The sequence below is a fragment of the Pan paniscus genome, chromosome 10, assembly GCF_029289425.2.
Source record: "Pan paniscus chromosome 10, NHGRI_mPanPan1-v2.0_pri, whole genome shotgun sequence".
Classification (NCBI taxonomy): Eukaryota; Metazoa; Chordata; class Mammalia; order Primates; family Hominidae; genus Pan; species Pan paniscus.
In genome coordinates, this window is record NC_073259.2 from 48,975,201 (window position 1) to 48,994,667 (window position 19,467).

The window sequence follows — 19,467 nt, forward strand, 5'->3', positions numbered from 1 at the left end:
TCAGGATTTCTGGGCACTTACAACTTCCACTCTGATTGGCCTGTGGCTGAGTAGTTGTTCTTTCAATAAATATTTATTGAGGGCATACTATGTGCTGGGCACTGTGCTAGACACTGGAGATTTAGTGGAGAATCTTGTTGGTGGATCAGCTGTATTCATTGGGCACCTCTCGTGTGAGGTTCTGGTTTTCTCATTTAGTCTTCAACACCGTGGATGTGTGGTAGAAATTATCCCCAGTTTACAGAAGAGGAAACTGAGGTTCTGAGGGGTTAAACACAAAGGGCACATAACAAGGATATTTTCAAGGTTATAGTCTGAACTGCTGTAATAAAGAGACTGCGAAATATAGTGGTTTCATTCATTAATGTTTATATTTCTGTCCCTCTTAACAGGCCACTGTGAGCATGCATTTCAGGTTGTTGGGGCAGCTCTGCTCCATGATGTCGATCTGAAACCCAGATTTTCTTTCTCTTGCCACTGTCATCTCCTGCATGGCCAAAGCTAGGTCCCATCATAGTCATGTTTCAGCCTATGGGAAGGGGGAAAGACAATATTCAAGGCAAGTAGCTTTGTCTCAAAGTAGATGCCCCCAAATTGTGGAAATCCTTTCAAATTACATCCTGCTAACCTGAACTTAGCTGCATGGCCCCATCTAGCTGCAAGCGAGGCTGGGAAATGTAGCTTATGGCTGAGTAGTGCTGTGCCCACCTGAAACTTAGGAGATTCTACTAATTGGTACACATAAGGTCACAATGAACACTAAAACAGTTAGTAGTCTCTGGCATAGCTAGTAAGTGATGAAGCAGGAATTTAAACTCAGATTTGCTTGAATCCAATGCCATGTCACTACCTCTTAGACAAAAGAGCTAGAGAACTCTGGTTCTGTTATCTGTCTGTCTGCAATGTAAAATAATGAATAAAAAAATTTCATTGGCATAGTTTAGGAACAAACATAGTTTGGAATTGTATGTCAAGTTCCCAAAAATGTGGGGGTATTAAATTTTTTTTTTCTTATAGATGCCAATGTTTTCTCCACTTTTCTTGAAAACCTCTTAAACTTCTAGCAGCCTGGCCTTGTGACTGATATGAACTACTTACGTAAAAGTTATATAAGCTAGAGAAAAAAATATAGCCACTTAAAGAAAGAGGGAGAGAGAGAGAAAGAAAAAGAAAGAAAGAGAGAGAGAGAAAGAAAGAAAAGAAAAGAGAAAGAAAAAGGAAGGGAGGGAGGGAGAGAAGAAGGAAAGGAGGGAAGAAGGGAAAGAGGGAAGGAGGGAGGGAGGGAGGGAAGGAGGGAAGGAAACCAAACCTGCCATGTCCTTGCCAAATCTGTAACAGGAGATATTTTTAAAGTTGTATGGTGCAGCAAGCTATAAGTTTGCTTAAAGTTAGCTAATGCAGGAAGAGTTACTCAAGAAAACAGTAAAATGTCTTCTTTTTCTCAAAGCTTTCTCACCACCCAACCCCTACCAACAGAGATCTTTGAAACTATATGTTAGGCTGAAAGAGGAATAAACCATGTTTTCATATTCTTGGCAAAGAAACAGTGATTAACTAGTTTGTTGGGGTTTTTTTGTTTTTTTAATGTTTTAATGGGGTCTTACTCTGTTGCCCAGGCTGGCCTCAAACTCTTGGCCTCAAGCAATCCTCCCACCTTGGTCTCCTGAGTAGCTTGGACTACAGGCATGTGCTATCACACTCAGCTAGTGATCAGTTTCTTTAAAAAAAGGCAGAGGTTGGGGGAACTCTTTCTATTTCAGAGCAGAAAAAAACACCATGTCTATTTTAAACTACTGTTTCTATGTCACAAGCTTTGCTTGTTTTTATTTATTTTTCTCATCTTTACAAGTAAATTATTATATAGAGTGATGCATAGGTCTAATGGATAACCCAAGCCCATGGGTTCCTTTATAGCTGGGCTTCTTATGGTAAAATATACACTTTTTCTTTCCTTCTGTACACAATCACTAAAGAATAGTTGTCTGGACCACAGTCGACACAAACCCTTTCCCCTTCTTTCACTTTTTCTTTGTCCCTGAAATCTTATCTACTTGATCTTTGCTCCAGTCACTCCAAATGCTTTCTAAAAGCTTACTAAAGATCAGGCTGAGGTGGGAGGATCACTTGAGCCCAGGAGGTCGAGGCTGCAGTGAGCCAAGATCATGCCACTGCACTCCAGCCTGGGTGACAGAGTGAGGCCCTGTCTCAAAAAAATGTAGTTACCAAATTCAATGCTTTTATCATTGATTCTTTGATGCTTTTTTTTTTTTTTTTTGACACGGAGTCTCACTCTATTGCCCAGGCTGGAGTGCAATGGTGCGATCTCGGCTCACAGCAGCGTCCACCTCCTAGGTTGAAGCAATTCTCCTGCCTCAGCCTCTCAACTAGTTGGGACTACAGGTGTGAGCCACCATGCCTGGCTAATTTTTGTATTTTTAGTAGAGTTGGGGGTTTCACTGTGTTGGCTAGGCTGGTCTTGAACTCCTGGCCTCAAGTGATCCACCCATCTCGGCCTCAAAGTGCTGGGATTGTAGGCATGTGCCACCACACCCAGCCTGCAGCCTTTGATTCTACCAACCATTCCTGTCCTCTCATTTTTTCACATCTGAACTTTGAAAACATTTTACCCTTGACCCTCTGTTCTCTCTGTCCCTCAACAGCCCATTCCTGCCCATTGCTTCAACCTGCACCTCTATGTACATTGTGATGGATCTACCTCTATGGCTCTCCCATGAGGTCCAATCTTATATTCCTTCTTTCTTCCTTTTTTTTTTCTTTGAGACTGGGTCTCACTCTGTCACCCAGGCTGGAGTACAGTGGCATGCAACCTTGAACTCCTGGGCTGAAGTAATCCTCTTGCCTCAGACTCCCAAGTACCCGGGACTTACAGGCATGTGCCACCACACTCGGCTAGTTTTTTAATTTTTCTTAAAGATGGGGTCTCACTATGTTGCCCAGGCTGGTCTCGAACTCCTGGACTGAAGCAATCATCTCGCCTCAGGCTTCCAAAGTGCTAGGATTACAGGTGTGAACCACCACGCCTGACCGCAACGTTGTATTTCTAAGGCATTTCTGACTTAGTGTTTCTATTTAAATGACCCTACCAAAAGCAACAGGTGTGGCAGAGAACATGTTATATTTTTCTCCAAAGCCAGTTCCCTCTCCTAACGTTCCTAGTTCTGTCAGTGGTACCACCTATCTCCACCACCCTGGCTTGGAACCTTGGTAAATTAATCCTGATTGCTGGACCCATCACTAATTTCTTCTTTTCCCTAAAGAATGTCCTTTCTTTTCCTAATCTCCACATCAAAGCAGTCACTAAGTACTGTCAACACTGCCTTCATGATGTTTCTCACATCTTGTCGCTTCTCATCCTTTCCATATTGTCTGCTATCACTATGGTTTAGGACTTAGTGTCTAATCCTTGGATCATGGGAAGAATGGACTTCCTAACTTGTCTCCTACCTCAGGACTTTCTTCCTCTCCCACGCTCTGTTTCTACCAGAATCCACTCTGTACTCTGCTCCCACGTGAATCTTCTTAAAACATGACTTTCCTTCTATTAATTTCCCCATCAAGAAATCTTTAATAGCTGCCTGATGACTACAGTCCTAATGCTTTACTCTACTTTTTATTTTAACATATGCCAGACATTGATTACTATTGGGTGAATATACTTTCTCATCCCATCCTCAAGTTTATCTATTTCTTTCCACATCCACAGCTACCACCATAGTTCAAGCAATCACCACGTCTTATCTGGAGTATTACCATTGCCTTCTAACTGACCTCTATTTCTATTCTTGTCTCACTGCAATTCATCCCCAAGTTGGTCCGAGTGTTGTGGGTTATTGTTTTTTTGTTTTGCTTTTTTATTTGTTTGTTTGTTTGTTTTGAGATGGAGCCTTGCTCTGTCGCCCAGGCTGGAGTGCAATGGCGCAATCTTGGATCGCTGCAACCTCCGCCTCCTGGGTTCAAGCAATTCTCCTGTCTCAGCCTCCTGAGTAGCTGTGACTACAGGTGCACACCACCACGCCTGGCTAATTTTTGTATTTTTAGTAGAGACGGGGTTTCACCATATTGGTCAGGCTGGTCTCGAACTCCTGACCTTAGGCGATCCACCCACCTCGGCCTCCCAAAGTGCTGGGATTATAGGCGTAAGCCACTGTGCCCAACATGGGTTATTGTTAAGCTGATTTAACATTGCAGTTCATACTCCACAACCAGAGTGGTCTTTTAAAAAGTAAGTGGCTTCTGTGATAGCTGGCCTCCAGTGAACCATGTCTTTCCATATTCACATGCTCATGTGTTCACCTCCCTCATTTAATCTGAGTGCTGTCACTCACTTGAGCCAGTAGAATGCAGAAGTGATACTGTGCCAGTTTTAAAGCTGAAGCTTTAAGAAGTCTCAGCAGCTTCTACTTTTGTAATTTTAGATTCCGTGAGCTTTCATATGAGAGGTCTATGTATCTTGTTGGAGAGATCACGTTAGAGCAAGCTTGTCCAACCCACAGCCTGCAGGCAACATGCAGCCTGCAACTTTGAATGTGGCCCAACACAAATTTGTAAACTTTCTTAAAACATTATGAGATTTTTTTGTGATTTTTTGTTTTTAATTTTAGTTCATCAGCTATCGTTCTTGTTAGTGTATTTTATGTGTTGCCCAAGACAATTCTTCTTCTTCCATTGTGGCCCAGGGAAGCCAAAAGATTGGATATCTCTGCATTAGAGAGACGCTGAAACAACATGGAGAGAGAGAGAGTCCAGTTGTGCCAGTGTCCAGCAGAGTCCTGCTGTCTACTCATCTCAGCCAAGGTGCTAGAAAAGGGACTGAGCCATCTTGACCGTCCAGTTTAGTGGAACCCTCAACTAACTGTGGTCCCAGCTGACATCACACAAAGCAGAAGAACCAGGCAGCTGAGCCTGTCAACTCACAGAATTGTGAGAAATCATAAAACGGTAACTGCGTTAAAATACCAAGTTTTGAGATAGTTTGTTATGTAGCAATAGATAACCAAAACGCTTAAAACTAAATCCAGCTTCTGAACCTCACAGTAGCCTATAAGGCCCTACATGATCTGTCTCCTGCCTAACATCCTGGACCTCATGTTCTATTCCACTTGGTGTGTCCTGCCGTATGGCTTATACCTATATGCCGTATGGCATGTAGTATGTCTCTCAGACATACTATCTGCTTGGAATGCAGTTGACCTACCCAGACAGCACATTGGAAGCAGATCTCTTCTTTTTTATTTTTTATTTTTATTTTTGAGACCGTATTGCTTTGTTGTCCAGGCTGGAGTGCAGAGGTGCGATCTTGGCTCACTGCACCCTCTGCCTCCCGGGTTCAAGCAATTCCCCTGCCTCAGCCTCCCAAGTAGCTGGGACTGCAGGCACACACCATGGTGCCCCGCTAATTTTTGTATTTTTGTAGAGACAGGATTTTGCCATGTTGACTGGGCTTGTCTCGAACTCCTGACCTCAGGTCATCCACCTGCCTTGGCATCCCAAAATGCTAGTATTACAGGTGTGAGCCACCATGCCCGAAAGCAGAGCTCCTCTTGTTCTCTTCTCCTCCTCCCCACTCTACCATGCCAGTTTACTTGCTTCAGAGTAATTATTATTCTCTAAAAATTCCCATGTGTGTACTTGCTTATTGCCTATCTCTCCTCTCCGCTCCCTCTAGAACCTAAGCTTCAAGAAAGCAGACACCTTGTCTATCTGGTCAACCAGATGAAGATTTATCATGAAGCTAAGGTTGCTTATGCTCAGGGGCCCTCATTTGCATATGCCCCTTCCAAAGCCACATACTTAGTTTTGTATTTGTAATTTTGTGTTCCTTTTCTTAAAGAAGGTTCCTCAAATTGTTTAAACCTCAGGCCTCTGTCAAAGAAAAACAGCCACACATCAGTTAAAATGGTAAAACAGATTTTATTTAATAACTACTGACAGTGAGGAAGAGTTGAACTCCAACCCAAGTTGTACAGAGGTGATGGGGCTTTTCTTTTCTTTTTCTTTTTTATTTTTTTAGACAGGGTCTCACCTGTTACCCAGGCTGGAGTGCAGTGGTGCGATCTCGGCTCACAGCAACCTCCGTCTCCCAAGTTCAGGTGATTCTCCTTCCTCAGCCTCCCGAGTAGTTGGGATTACAGGTGTGTGCTGCCATGTCCAGCTAATTTTTGTATTTTTAGTAGAGATCGGGTTTCACCATGTTGGCCAGGCTGGTCTCAAACTCCTGGCCTCAGGTTATTCACCCACCTCAGCCTCCCAAAGTGCTGGGATTACAGGCATGAGCTGGCAGGCTGGGTGGCTGGTGATAGGGCTTTTCAAAGGGAGAATGAGGGAGTGGGAAGGGGGCATGGCAAGGGCTTGAGCAGAGTTAGGGAAGTGAAAAACCATAAAAAGCTGGAAGGGGAATGGATCTATGTGAAATCCATCTGGGTTTGCTAATCGGCATTTGTCAAATTTAAGCTTCTAACCCTCCCAGAGAGATGGGGAGTTGGGCCCTATCATTTAGCTTCCGCATTCATCTTCTTTGAACAGCACTTTCATCCTGTCACTTCCCTGTTTCAGAAATCTTCAGCAACTCCCACATGAATGGAGAATGAAATTCAGATCTCTGAGCCTGCCATTCAAGGCCGGCTACAACCTGCTTATTCACCCTTACCTCCTACTTCTTGTCTTCATAAACACTACCATAGCCAGACAGGTCTCTTTACAGCTTCCTGAACATTCCTGGCTCCTTCCATCTACCCATTACTTCACATTACATCATCTGGAGATCAACTTTCCTCCACTCTTAGCCCCCTGTGAACCTTATCCCTGCTTCAAGATCCTTCTCCGTGAAGCCTTTCCAGACTCAGGTAGACCCCGTGTTCTCTCCCTTTTCTGAATTCTGGCCAGGCAGGCCATTCGTTTAGAACTGCCTGCCATCCATGACTAGTTCCCTTTTCTCACCGAGCCCTGCCTGCTGATCTGGATTATACAAGCACTTCGTCCCAGGACCATATCCTCACTGCAGCCATTCCTAGTTTAGAGGCCCCAGTGGAGATTGAGGTCCCAGAGAGGCCAGTTGGGTTGTGTATTTGGAACCCACTGAGAATAAATAACAGAATTTTATAGCTTCTTTGAAACCGAGTAAAATCACCAGAAATGTGAACAGAAAAGAAATAAAGTCATGTAAGATAGGGATATAATAATTTAGTGTAAGTTCCTAAATCACAAATTCTTCAAAGGTAGCTCTATAATAGTTCTGGAAAAATACCTGGTGCAGGAGCATTTACTGCAAGATTGCACACCCAAAGATATTACAGTATAGCAATTGATAATGTGGTGATAATGGTGGCAGTGAGATTGCTGGCAATGCAAAGCAAACTCTAGTCCTTTAAGGTAAATGAGACATTGGTATTGTTTGATGGGGTCCTGCAATGAGCAGAAATTATTCACTGCTTTCTATGTTAACAACACCAAAGGAAACAAAGTTTTTCCAAAGGGGAGAATAATTTATATTTCATTTTTTAAAAAATAGTTACATTTTCCCCAAGGCATAATGGAAGAGTCTCCTTCAAACAATATACTTCTAGAAAATAAAGTACTTTTAGGAAATGGGGAAGAGCTTTTGTTTCCTGCTAGCATCAGGCTTTTTGTCTTCTTTTGTGTCTTCTTTTCAGCGATAGGCAAAACGACAGTTTTTTAGTAGAAGTTAAAATTATAGCCCTACTAAAATCTACTAAAATACAGTATTTTATTTCAGTTTAGACTCATTTCCAATTGCATTTAATCTTTTCCAGGCTCGTTATTGCTTTTTTCTTACAATTTCCAATGTGAAATGACATTTTTAGTCTCTTTTGCCCTCTATTGAATTGCCCTGGTAATAACAGTAACTAGCAAAATTCTAGTTCTCTAGCATGTAGGAGAAGACATAAATATTTGATCTCAGATCAGTGATGTGTGTAATTGTTGCTATAGAGAAAATCTTTGATTGCTGCCCAAATCTGGAGGCTTATTAAAATTTAATTTCTGGATCTTTTCCACATATATAAAACTCAGGACATTTCATAGTATATAAAGTAACCCTTCCCTGTTCCTATGGCAAGCTACTCTTTCTCCCAGGGATGGAGCAGTAAGAAATGCGTCTCATCCACAGGAATAGGATTTAGATATGAAAGAGTAATTCCTTCAATGAGTACCGAAAAATTCAGGAAAGAAATATCAAGGGAAATTGTGGATCATCATGTCTAGAAATCATCACATATGAGAGAGATTCTGATTGGTCTGCATAACTTTTGGATTATTAATATGGCTAGTTTCTGAAAAATTATAGTAAAGCAAAAGAGGAAAAAATAGATATGAAAGTAATTAATATATTAGCTTGCCTTCATAATTTAATAGCAATTAAATGCTATTCATAAATTATATTTGCAGAATTCCAACCATAAAAAACATAAATTATGCAAAATTATTTGGGCAACAATGGCAGAAGTACAATATGTAAAGTTTTTCCTTTTAATACTTACATTACAATTGTAAGTGGGATTTGGCTACTGGCTGACTCATCTCATTATATCCAGATGAATGAAGTACTAAAGAAGCAGATAATCCTGAAGCTTAATTTTATGTGTTAGTTTCAAAGCCTCTCAGCTGTACTCAAAGCTGTTATAGTAGCACAATTGACTGATCTATCTTCTACCTCTTCTGGTTTCCCTCCTTCCCTGATAGGATAGGACATGAATCCTAAGGGATTAAAAAAAAATTAGCAAAGCAATAATGTAGGTAATCCAAGAGGGCTAGATATACGTATCTTCCCTTAGATAATTCAAGATTGACCGAAAAGTAAATGTAAAAACAATCTAATGAGATTTTTAGAAATCTAAAGAGCTCGGATTCTCTTGTTGGCATGCATTATGCAATTAATTTCACTACTGGGATTGAAGATTAGAATGACTAAAAGTACAAGTTAAGAAAATAGACTCTGGAGTTGGCCGGGCGCGGTGGCTCACACCTGTAATCCCAGCACTTTGGGAGGCTGAGGCGGGTGGATCACTTGAGGTCAGGAGTTCGAGACCAGACTGGCCAACATGGTGAAACCCTGTCTCTACTAAAAGTACAAAAATTAGCCGGATGTGGTGGCATGCGCCTGTTATCCCTGCTACTTGGGAGGCTGAGGCAGGAGAATTGCTTGAACCTGGGAGGTGGAGATTGCAGTGAGCCAAGATTGCGCCACTGCACTCCAGCCTGGATAATGGAATGAGACTGTTTGTCTCAAGAAAAAAAAAAGAAACTAGACTCTGGAGTCAAACAATCTAAAAGTTCAACATGGGTTACGCCACTTAGTTGCTGTGAGATCTTAAGCAAGTTATGTAACTCGCTAGGCCTCAATTTCCTCATTTGGGTAATGAAAAAAATAAAACTTCATAGAGTTGTTCTGAAAGTTAAATGAGAAAATATCTTTAAAATACTAGAAAAGGACTTGGCCAGAACAGACTTCTGATTAATACTAGTCATTATTAGCATCATCACAATGATTATAATTCTCAACATTGTTATTTTAGCATTAATAATAAAGATAATAGTAATAGCCTGAAGAAGGAAAATTTCCCTAGGCATTTGCTAGAAAAGAAAGCAAAGAGAGGAGGTCTGACTTCTGTGCATGCTTCCACCCTGGACTTACATCATGCTTGCAACTCAATATTGTGTTTGAGGCTGTGACCCAGGGCAGGATAAAGCCCACAATATTTCTTGGCATCACCCATGGGACACCATTGTGATCTTGTGTTTACTGTCTACTTTCTAAGCAGAGTTCTGAGTTGTTCAGGTGACTGATCAACCAGCAACCATGGAAGTCATGAGCTGTCGGTTATGTAGTTCTTCATTTTGGGTATACATGGTCCTGGTTTGGGCCAAAAATTAGAATGAGGGACTTATTTGACTTTATAACTTCTTCATATAGAAAACTGTTATACAACCCTGGGCCCCAAAAGTCAGACAGGATGAGATTTTTATTCTCAAGACATATGCATAATTCTGAAGTAAAAAGTAGCAATTTGTTTCAAATATAGAAATATGGAAATTGAATATGAGAAGTTATTTTTCTTTTTTGCCGTACTATTTGAAAAGTCCATGATCATTATTTCTGAAAATTAATATGTATCATATTAAACTACTTAAACAGGGTAAAAACTATGCCATGAAAATAAATTATCCTGCCACCCTAACCCTGGTATTTGAGTTTACTTTCTCAGAAATAAATATTATTACTGTTTGATTATTATGTTAAACATAATCTTTGAATCAAGATACCTTCCTCTGGGATTTTCTTGGTGTTATACTGAGCAGGGGTCTAAATATCAGAAGACTCCTCATCATCAAATTAAAAAACAATTGGGCCAAGCATGGTGGCTCAAGCCTCTAATCCCAGCACTTTGGGGGCCGAGGCAGGCAGATCACTTGAGGTCAGCAGTTCGAGACCAGCCTGGCCAACATGGTGAAACCTTGTCTATACAAAAAATACTAAAATTAGGCCGGGGGAATCCCAGCACTTTCGGAGGCTGAGGCGGGCAGATCATGAGGTCAAGAGATAGAGGGCATCCTGGCCAACATGCTGAAACCCCGTCTCTACTAAAAATACAAAACATTAGCTAAGTGTGGTGGTGTGTGCCTGTAGTCCCAACTACTGGGGAGGCTGAGGCAGGAGAATTGCTTGAACCTAGGAGGCGGAGATGGCAGTGAGCCAAGATCACGCCACTACACTCTAGCCTGGTGACAGAGCAAGACTCCATCTCAAAAAAAAAAAAAAAAAATTAGCCTGGTGTGGTGGCACATGCCTGTAGTCCCAGCTACTTGGGAGACTGAGGCAGGAGAATCACTTGAATCCTGGAGGCAGAGATTGCAGTGAGCCGAGATCACACCACTGCACTCCAGCTGGGGCACCAGCAAGACTCCATCTCAAAAAACAAAACAAAAGAAAACAATTGCTTTGTCACTCTAGAAACTCTAAGGAGGCAAAGTCAGATATGTTGTGTCAAAATCTCTAAAGGGATGCTCCTAATGGTTCCAGTATTATAAAATGACCTGGGAAAAGCACTGAGGATCTTTTCTAATTAGATATGGACCTAGATTTTAAATTTGGCTTTGGGACCAGGACTATCCCATTACCTTAATTTGGATCTGAAAAATTTAACATGATTTACATGCATAGTTCTGAATACAGTTTAATTAGGCACATATGATTGCAGGATAAATACAGACAGAGGAGTGTTATTTTTGTGTGTCTTGTTATCTCCAAGCTAAATATGAATGGCAACAGCAGTGCAACACTTGAATTGTTCTACATTTGTTATCCTACAAAATGGGCTCTTCTTGGGTGATAACTTTTAAACAATCAGAAACCCAATAAGATATTTTGGTCATTGTCCTTCAGTTAGCTGCTACATGGTATGCTTAGTTAGTTGCATTATCTTTTCAGTTGGACCTTTGACTTGATAGAAACTGATGATAAAAAGATGAGGTTTTTTTCCTGCTCACAAACATCTTTTATTATTAGTAGTAGTAGTATTATCATCATCATCATTAGTATGAGACAGAGTTTCTCTCTGTCACCCATATTGGAGTGCAGTGGCACCATCTCAGCTCACTGCAACCTCTACCTCCCAGGTTCAAGTGATTCTCCTGTCTCAGCCTCCCAAGTAGCTGAGATTTCAGGCACCCACCACCATGCCTGGCTAATTTTGTATTTTTAGTAGAGACAGGGTTTCACCATATTGGCCAGGCTGGTCTTGAACTCCTGATCTCAAGTGATCCACTTGCCTTGGCCTCCTAAAATGCTGGGATTACAAGTGTGAGCCATTGTGTCCAGCCCACAAACATCTTTTATATCAGGTAAAAGTAGATCAGTGGTCAGAAATTATAGCAGATGGCAAATTGTGTGTTGCCAGTAACAAGCTATAAGTTATGCCTCCTCTGCCAATACATTTCACACTCTTCTGCTATTGAGTTACTGCTTAGTGGCCTTTCGTTTCAACTTGAAGAACTTTTTAAAGCATTTATTTTAAGGTAGGTGTAGTGGTGATGAACTTCAGCTTTTGTTTGTCTGGGAAAGTCTTTATCTCGCTTTCATTTTTGAAGGAGAGTTTTTCTGGGTATGGTATTCTTGGCTGGCAGGCTTTCTTCTTTAGTACTTCAAATACATCATCCCACTCCCTTTTGGCTTGTGAGGTTTCTGCTTTACCTCTCTTTCATTTTTGAAGGAGAGTTTTTCTGGGTATGGTATTCTTTGTTGGCAGGTTTTTCTTCTTTCAGTACTTCAAATATATCATCCTACTCCCTTTTGGCTTGTGAGGTTTCTGCTGAAAAATCTGCTGATAATCTACTGGAGGACCCCTTGTATGTGACAAATTGTTTCTCTTGCTGCTTTCAAAATTGGTATTGTCTTTGGCTTTTGACAATTTGATTATAATGCATTTCAGTGTGGATTTCTTTTTTTTTTCTTTTTCTTTTCTTTCTTTCTTTTTTTATCTCTTTTTGACTTGAAGTCTTGCTCTGTTGCCTAGGCTCAAGTGCAGTGGCATGATCTTGGCTCACTGCAACCACTGCCTCTCAGTTTCAAGTGATTCTCGTGCCTCAGCCTCCCGAGTAGCTGGGATTACAGGCACCCGCCACCATGCCCAGCTACTTTTTGTATTTTTAGTAGAGATGGGGTTTCATCATGTTGGTCAGGCTTCTCACGAACTCCTGACCTCAAATGATCTGCCCACCTTGGCCTCCCAAAGTGCTGGGATTACAGGAGTGAGCCACTGTGCCTGGCCCATGGATTTCCCTAGGTTCATATTTGGCATCCCTTTGGGTTTCTTGGATCTGGATGTTCATTCCCTTCCTCAGATTTGAGAAGCTGTCAGTTGTTATTTCTTTGAATCAGTTTCCTCATTCTTTCTCTCTTTCTTCTCCTTTTGAAACTCTCACAATACATATTTGGTCTGCTTAATGGTGTTCTGTAATTCTTTTAGGCTTATTTTTACTCTTTTTCATTCTTTTCTCTTTTTGCTCCTCTGAAGGAATTATTATCAGTGACCTGTCTTTGAGTTCACTGATCCTTTCTTCTGCTTGATCTAGTATGCTGCTGAACCCCTCTAGTGAATTTTTCAGGTCATTTATGTTCTTCAGCTTCATATCTTATATTTCTCTTTGATGCTTTTAAATATTTGCTACCTCTTCCTTGAAATTCTCATTTTGTTCATGCATTGTTTCTCTTAACCTCAATGAGCATCTTCATGAGAGCTATTTTTAATTCTCTATCAGACAAGTTAAATAACTGTTTCATTAGGTCATTTTCTGAAGATTTATTTCGTTCCATTGTTTGGAACATCTTTGCCTGGTGCTTCATTTTTCTTGACCCCCTGTGTTGTGTCTACATGTTAGACAAAGCGGGTACCTCTCTCAGTCTTCATAAACTGGCATGGTAAAGGTGAAGACCCCCACCAGTCAGCCTAGTCATAGATTATGAGGGTCTCTTCCAACTCCTTCCCTCCCCAGGAAGAAGCAGTTAGCTGTGTTTTGCCTATTTGCCCTGTGCTAAGCCATGGGTAGGGGAGAGCTATGGCATCTACTAGCCAGAGCTACTGTTTCTTCTCTCCTCCAGGTGACTAGATTGTACTGAACCCATTAGAGCTTCAGGACTGGTGAGACAGATGCAAGTTCTTTGGGAAGGCCTGGAGGAGTTATGGTACTGGACACATGGATCAATTCTTTCCCTCCTCAGGAGAGGCTAAATGCTGGCATTCTCATAAGCTTGCTCTGTGCTGAGCAGGGGAGAGGAACAATGACATCTACCAGCCCAAGTCACTGTATCCATTTTCCTCCAGGTGGTTAGACTGTGCCAAATCTTTCAGCGTTCCAAGACTGGAAAAACAGAAGTGAGTCCTTTCTGGAGCCCCCTCAGAAGAGTTAGGGTGCTGTGAACCAACCCCTTTTATCCTCTAGGTGAAACTTGGAGCTAGTGGGTCTCTTCTTGATTGTATGGCACTGTGCCAGGGCAGTGTCTCTAGCAAGAGGGTGTCTTGAGTCTCCCTAATAGTTTCAGTGAGTTGGTTTCATAGTCTCCTGGCATGCAGAAGTCTTTCAATTCATTTCTGATTTCTCACAAAGGAATTTGTCCATGAATTGTTGCTAAATCGATGTGTCTGTGGGCTGGGTTGAGGTGGGCCCAAGCTTCCTACTCTGCCACCAGAATGCATTCATTCATTCATTCTTTCTTTTGCTCGCTCTCTTTCTCTCTTTCTTTCTTTTTCTTTCCTCTTTCTCGTGCCTTCTCACTTGGGGCGCCAGCCATTGATATGGGATTGCTCTTTTCCCCAAAGAAATATATGTTAACATGTATTAACCACTAAAATTGAGCATTAGCTCTTCTTTCAGCTGCTCTTTATAGATGACAAATGCAGGTGAAGAAGGTGTTCTCTGAATTTAGAGAGATTACCTCAAAGAAGAAAGGTATTGTCTATTAATAGATACTAGGGAGACTTGGGAAGTTTGAATAAGCTTACCAGGGTTAAGTTTCTGAGAGGTAGGGTTGAAGATTTTTAACTGGAAAAGTTGATACTTCATCAGTTAGAATCTATTATCTCTAAAGTAAGACTGAGTTATAAAGAGTCAAGAAGACTGACAATCAAGGAGTCTAGAAGAATCCAATTTTTTTCTCAAGAAAAAATACAGAATCTGAAAAACTAATATTAATTATCATAAGTATGTTCTTTAAGAAGGTGGGATGGAATACTAAGCACTTGGGATTTCAACAGCATTTCACTTAGTCTTACTCCATTTTGTTGTTGTTGTTTCTTAATATTTTTTTCTTTTTCTTTTTTTTTTTTAGCATCTATTGTTGGGGTGATCGGACCTAACACCAGGTTGTGGGGACAACGAAGTCCGGAAGAGTGAAAGGAATGAGAAAAGACAGTTTGAGAGAGAAAGTGGGCCCAGGGGGCCAATGCGAGTATGGAGGCTGTGAAGGCCCGGAGCCCTGGAAGCCCAGACTATTTACTGGTAATCAAACAAAGAAACAGGTGGTGAGAATGTGGGGTTGAAAGGGAGCATTGCATTAAGCACATGATTTACAGCTGTGATGGTTTAGCGTATGCTCTGCTACTTGAGATAATGGAGAGCAGATTCTTTTAACTCAAGATACAATAGATCCTGGGAGAGCAGGGAGCAAGGAGCCAGCCAGCCTAGACACATTCCAGAGGCCATGAGCCCTGGATTCTTTCCAAGCCACAAGGGGTTTTATGCCCTGGGCTTAGATTATGGTGCATCAGGGTAGCCTTCCACCCTTTGGCGCAGAGCTTGGTGTTCCAAAGGCCACGAGGGGTTTTAGACCCAGGATCCCAGACGTATTTCGAGACTTTTTTATATTATGTCAGACATGTAAGCCCTGCCTCAGCTTCTCTCCCAACACTCAGCTTTTCTCCTAACATTTATTAAATAGCTCCTATGTGCAAAGCAGTGTGCCGGGTACCTTAGTCACAGTGGGCACCAACATTTAACCAGTCGCTGGCTACATGAACCTTAGAAATGCTTAGATAAAAAAGGTACATATTAGCAGTTATGTTATATATATAAATTGTGTAAATAAGTTATTTTATACCAAAAAAGTATGTATTTTCCAGTGCAACTTAATTAATTGGTATTCTGATTTATACATCAATCTAAGATGACTTGGTTAATATGAGTCCACAAGAGGCTATCTAGATACGTGGGTTAAATTGAGTTTCTACACCTGCTAAGCTGAGAGCCAAACTGTGGTGCTTGGAGACGCATTAAAGGCACAATCACTCTTGGCAGTGCTTCTGGGTGCTCAGCAGGCATCTCACCCTAAGAACTCTAGGCCATTCTGATTCATTTCAGTAGTAGGGAGCAAGTTCTTTCTTTTTTTTTTTTTTTTTTTTTTGAGATGGAGTCTCGCTCTGTTGCCAGGCTGTCAGGCTGGGGTGCAATGACGCTTCTCTGCTCACTGCAACCTCTGCCTCCCAGGGTCAAGCAATTCTCCTGCCTCAGCCTCCCCAGAGTAGCTGGGACTACAGGTGCACGCCACCACACCCAGCTAATTTTTGTATTTTTAGTAGAGACGGGGTTTCACCATGTTGGCCAGGATGGTCTCAATCTCGTGACCTTGTGATCCACCCACCTTGGCCTCCCAAAGTGCTGGAATTACAGGCGTGAGCCATCGTGCCCGGCCGGGAGCAAGTTCTTATACCAGTTCACATATACCACTACACAGATGCCCTCACTGAAAAATATGAAAAATAAACATAGAGTTTTGTTTTTGTTTTAAATAATAAGAGGTGGGTATGAGGGGGATTTTTCAAATTAGAAATATTGGCATTAGAAGGTAGATATAATTCAACAGTTAAAGAAAGTGTAATTAAAAACCATGATTTACTCTGGGCCGAGGATGAGGCGGGTCGGGCGTCCCCACACCGGGCCCAGGCACCGGGAGTGGGCGTCTGGGCAGCACCGGGTGATGGCCCTGCTGCTGGTGCTCCTCGCCTCCTGGGGCCTTGGGCAATGAGGGGGCTGGTGGGCATGGGCCGAGTGGCCGTGGGTGCCATGGAGGGGGTGCTGTACAAGTGGACCAACTATCTGAGCGGTTGGCAGCCTTGATGGTTCCTTCTCTGTGGGGGAATATTGTCCTATTATGATTCTCCTGAAGATGCCTGGAAAGGTTGAAAAGGGAGCATACAAATGGCAGTCTGTGAAATTGAAGTTCATTCTGTAGATAATACATGCATGGACCTGATAATCCCCGGGGAACAGTATTTCTACCTGAAGGCCAGAAGTGTGCCTGAAAGATAGCGGCGGCTGGTGGCCCTGGGATCAGCCGAGGCTTGCCTGACTGACAGTAGGACCCAGAAGGATAAAGAGTTTGCTGAAAACACTGAAAACTTGAAAACCAAAATGTCAGAACTAAGACTCTGCTGTGACCTCCTTGTTCAGCAAGTAGATAAAACAAAAGAAGTGACCACAACTGGTGTGTCCAATTCTGAGGAGGGAATTGATGTGGGAATCAATGCTGAAATCAACCTGTAATACTTTTCTGAAGACCTTGGAAGAATGCATGCAGATTGCAAATGCAGCCTTCACCTCTGAGCTGCTCTACCACACTCCACCAGGATCACCACAGCTGGCCATGCTCAAGTCCAGCAAGATGAAACATCCTATTATACCAATTCATAATTCATTGGAAAGGCAAATGGAGTTGAGCACTTGTGAAAATGGATCTTTAAATATGGAAATAAATGGTGAGGAAGAAATCCTAATGAAAAATAAGAATTCCTTATATTTGAAATCTGCAGAGATAGACTGCAGCATATCAAGTGAGGAAAATACAGATGATAATATAACCGTCCAAGGTGAAATAATGAAGGAAGATGGAATGGAAAACCTGAAAAATCATGACAATAACTTGTCTCAGTCTGGATCAGACTCAAGTTGCTCTCCAGAATGCCTCTGGGAGGAAGGCAAAGAAGTTATCCCAACTTTCTTTAGTACCATGAACACAAGCTTTAGTGACATTGAACTTCTGGAAGACAGTGGCATTCCCACAGAAGCATTCTTGGCATCATGTTGTGCTGTGGTTCCAGTATTAGACAAACTTGGCCCTACAGTGTTTGCTCCTGTTAAGATGGATCTTGTTGGAAATATTAAGAAAGTAAATCAGAAGTATATAACCAACAAAGAAGAGTTTACCACTCTCCAGAAGATAGTTCTGCACGAGTGGAGGCGGATGTAGCCCAGGTTCGGAACTCAGCGACTGAAGCCCTCTTGTGGCTGAAGAGAGGTCTCCAATTTTTTAAGGGATTTTTGACAGAAGTGAAAAATGGGGAAAAGGATATCCAGACAGCCCTGAATAACGCATATGGTAAAACATTGCGGCAACACCATGGCTGGGTAGTTCGAGGGGTTTTTGCGTTAGCTTTAAGGACAACTCCATCCTATGAAGATTTTGTGGCCGCGTTAACCATAAAGGAAGGTGACCACCAGAAAGAAGCTTTCAGTATTGGGATGCAGAGGGACCTCAGCCTTTACCTCCCTGCCATGGATAAGCAGATGGCCATACTGGATGCTTTATAAGAGGTCCATGGGCTGGAATCTGATGAGGTGGTATGATGGCTGCTGGGCAGCACCTCCTAACTTCAGGGAATAAAGTGCTAAAGTGTAAAAAAAATAAAAATATAAATAAATAAATAAATAAATAAAATTAAAAAAAATAAAAATCATGATTTCACAGCATCAATCATGCTTTTTATATTCCAAACTTCAAGAATTCATCCTATTATATTTTTATTATTTTACATTCAGAAATTACCCAAAGCATTGATCTAAATCTACCATGTGATTACAAATTTCTTAAAAAGTCACGAAGTCCTTCACAAATTATTCATTTACTAAAGATTAAGTGTTATATTGGCTATTACATTCTCTAATAAATCATCTTATCGATTATTTGTACAAAGGATTTACACATTTGACTATGGTTTTTAGCTTGCTGCTTATTAAATCTTAAGCCCTTGGAAGATGAAATTTTAAAAATGCTTGAGATAATATATTTTACATGAATTGAATGATTCAAAAACAACCATAAAAAAGCAAATTCAATTGTATCTACTTGGAATTGCTAAATGAGTTCCATCTATATGGTTTTTAATTGTCCTCTATCTTGTAACTTTTACCAGTATTTCATAACTAGATGTTTTCCTTAATTACTCTGGCCCTACAATGAGAATAAAAATAAGCTAGCACAAACATACCCTGACACAATTGTGCAGAAAACTCACCTTGGACTTTGCTAATGCATGCAAAGCATATCCCCAAGGCTTCCTTTTTTTCTAGTCTCTTTTTTCCCAGGGGACGGCTCTGGAAGTGATCAACAGATTGTCTCCCTCTGAAGGGTATGGCTTGAGTTGAAAAAGATTTCAACCATAAATAGGTATTTATTTTTTTTGTGCCTGGAGAATATATGCTCATTAATTTTAAGAAATTTCAGCATTGTGATTTATTACAATAATAGTAATAATAATACTGCTAAAATTGGCATCATGTATATATTAAGTACTTAACCGGGTTATAACACCACATTGTTATGTAACATGAAAAGTCATTACTTAACATTGAGTTCATTAAAGCCACACACACAAAATATAAATTACAAAGGAAATGGGCAAGTACATTCTCAAAATATGTAAAATTTCAGTGCTTTCTATATGGTTAGCACTATGTCAAATGCATTATGTGTATTCACTCCTAATCTTCATGACAACTTTGGAAAATAGATACTATTAGTCTCCCCATGTTAGAGGTAAAGAAAGTAGAGTCGGCTGGGTGCGGTGGCTCACGCCTGTAATCCCAGCACTTTGGGAGGCTGAGGCAGATGGATCACTTGAGGTCTGGAGTTCGAGACCAGCCTGACCAACATGGTGAAACCCT

General features: G+C 41.3%; 1 pseudogene; it reads left to right on the forward strand.

The window, feature by feature from the left end:
- Nucleotides 1–18,458, forward strand: part of LOC100971869 (putative protein PLEKHA9) — a 43,520-nt pseudogene extending 25,062 nt beyond the window's left edge.
- Nucleotides 18,459–19,467: the final 1,009 nt, after the last annotated feature.